Source organism: Carassius gibelio, chromosome B25 (genome assembly GCF_023724105.1).
Source record: "Carassius gibelio isolate Cgi1373 ecotype wild population from Czech Republic chromosome B25, carGib1.2-hapl.c, whole genome shotgun sequence".
NCBI lineage: Eukaryota > Metazoa > Chordata > Actinopteri > Cypriniformes > Cyprinidae > Carassius > Carassius gibelio.
The window spans coordinates 25,020,181-25,022,680 of NC_068420.1; the positions used below are offsets into that span (position 1 = coordinate 25,020,181).

Here is a 2,500-nt window from a genome sequence, read left to right on the forward strand (position 1 = left end):
TATTCAGAGATCGGGCATTGACTCTATTTCTTGGCAAAATTATTATATACTAAATGAAAAATGTCCAAAAAGCTTACAGCACCTGGTATTCCTAGGCAGTCTCTCATCAAAGTACTAACCAGACCTAAACCTGCTAAGATTCAGAGATCGGGCATTGACTCTTTTTTTTTTTTTTTTTTTTTTTAATGAAAGATTATTATATAATTCGTGAAATTTTCCAAAAAGATTAAAGCACCTGGTATTCCCAGGCAGTCTCCCATCCATGTACTAACCAGGCCCAAACCTGCAAATATTCAGAGATCGGGCATTGACTCTATTTTTTGGCAAAATTATTATATACTAAGTGAAAAATGTCCAAAAAGCTTACAGCACCTGGTATTCCCAGGCGGTCTCCCATCCAAGTACTAACCAGGCCCAAACCTGCTTAGCTTCCGAGATCAGACGAGATCTGGCATAGCCAGGTTGGTATGGCCGTAAGCGAAGTCTGCTGCAAAGAGAGGGCTATTTAAAGAGCAGCCAATCTTATCGCCAGTACATTATATAAGTAGGAAAGAAAGCCCAAAAGCTTAAAGCACCTGGTATTCCTAGGCAGTCTCTCATCAAAGTACTAACCAGGCCCAAACCTGCAAATATTCAGAGATCGGGCATTGACTCTATTTTTTGGCAAAATTATTATATACTAAGTGAAAAATGTCCAAAAAGCTTACAGCACCTGGTATTAACAGGCAGTCTCCCATCCATGTACTAACCAGGCCGAAACCTGCAAATATTCAGAGATCGGGCATTGACTCTATTTTTTGGCAAAATTATTATATACTAAGTGAAAAATTTCCAAAAAGCTTACAGCACCTGGTATTCCCAGGCGGTCTCCCATCCAAGTACTAACCAGGCCCAAACCTGCTTAGCTTCCGAGATCAGACGAGATCGGGCATAGCCAGGTTGGTATGGCTGTAAGCGAAGTCTGCTGCAAAGAGAGGGCTATTTAAAGAGCAGCCAATCTTATCGCCAGTACATTATATAAGTAGGAAAGAAAGCCCAAAAGCTTAAATCACCTGGTATTCCTAGGCAGTCTCTCATCAAAGTACTAACCAGACCTAAACCTGCTAAGATTCAGAGATCGGGCATCGACTCTTTTTTTTTTTTTAATGAAAGATTATTATATAATTCGTGAAATTTTCCACAAAGATTAAAGCACCTGGTATTCCCAGGCAGTCTCCCATCCATGTACTAACCAGGCCCAAACCTGCAAATATTCAGAGATCGGGTATTGACTCTATTTTTTGGCAAAATTATTATATACTAAGTGAAAAATGTCCAAAAAGCTTACAGCACCTGGTATTCCTAGGCGGTCTCCCATCCAAGTACTAACCAGGCCCAAACCTGCTTAGCTTCCGAGATCAGACGAGATCGGGCATAGCCAGGTTGGTATGGCCGTAAGCGAAGTCTGCTGCAAAGAGAGGGCTATTTAAAGATCAGCCAATCTTATCGCCAGTACATTATATAAGTAGGAAAGGAAGCCCAAAAGCTTAAAGCACCTGGTATTCCTAGGCAGTCTCCCATCCATGTACTAACCAGGCCCAAACCTGCAAATATTCAGAGATCGGGCATTGACTCTATTTTTTGGCAAAATTATTATATACTAAGTGAAAAATGTCCAAAAAGCTTACAGCACCTGGTATTAACAGGCAGTCTCCCATCCATGTACTAACCAGGCCCAAACCTGCTAAGATTCAGAGATCGGGCATTGACTCTATTTTTTGGCAAAATTATTATATACTAAGTGAAAAATTTCCAAAAAGCTTACAGCACCTGGTATTCCCAGGCAGTCTCTCATCAAAGTACTAACCAGGCCCAAACCTGCAAATATTCAGAGATTGGGCATTGACTCTATTTTTTGGCACAATTATTATATACTAAGTGAAAAATGTCCAAAAAGCTTACAGCACCTGGTATTCCTAGGCAGTCTCTCATCAAAGTACTAACCAGACCTAAACCTGCTAAGATTCAGAGATCGGGCATTGACTCTTTTTTTTTTTTTTTTTTTTTTTTTAATGAAAGATTATTATATAATTCGTGAAATTTTCCAAAAAGATTAAAGCACCTGGTATTCCCAGGCAGTCTCCCATCCATGTACTAACCAGGCCCAAACCTTCAAATATTCAGAGATCGGGCATTGACTCTATTTTTTGGCAAAATTATTATATACTAAGTGAAAAATGTCCAAAAAGCTTACAGCACCTGGTATTAACAGGCAGTCTCTCATCAAAGTACTAACCAGACCTAAACCTGCTAAGATTCAGAGATCGGGCATTGACTCTTTTTTTTTTTTTTTTTTTTTTTTTTTTTTTAATGAAAGATTATTATATAATTCGTGAAATTTTCCAAAAAGATTAAAGCACCTGGTATTCCCAGGCAGTCTCCCATCCATGTACTAACCAGGCCCAAACCTGCAAATATTCAGAGATCGGGCATTGACTCTATTTTTTGGCAAAATTATTAT

The 2,500-nt window shown here is 39.1% G+C and overlaps 3 non-coding genes across 3 annotated transcripts; all 3 read right to left on the reverse strand.

Moving 5' to 3' along the window:
• Nucleotides 1–360: 360 nt before the first annotated feature.
• LOC128014831 (5S ribosomal RNA) lies at nucleotides 361–479 on the reverse strand. Its single transcript, XR_008183713.1, has one exon. It is a non-coding gene; the product is annotated as a 5S ribosomal RNA (ribosomal RNA).
• Nucleotides 480–837: 358 nt separating this feature from the next.
• On the reverse strand, nucleotides 838–956 carry LOC128014809 (5S ribosomal RNA). The gene has a single exon (XR_008183692.1). It is a non-coding gene; the product is annotated as a 5S ribosomal RNA (ribosomal RNA).
• Nucleotides 957–1,320: 364 nt separating this feature from the next.
• Nucleotides 1,321–1,439, reverse strand: LOC128014817 (5S ribosomal RNA). The gene has a single exon (XR_008183700.1). It is a non-coding gene; the product is annotated as a 5S ribosomal RNA (ribosomal RNA).
• Nucleotides 1,440–2,500: the final 1,061 nt, after the last annotated feature.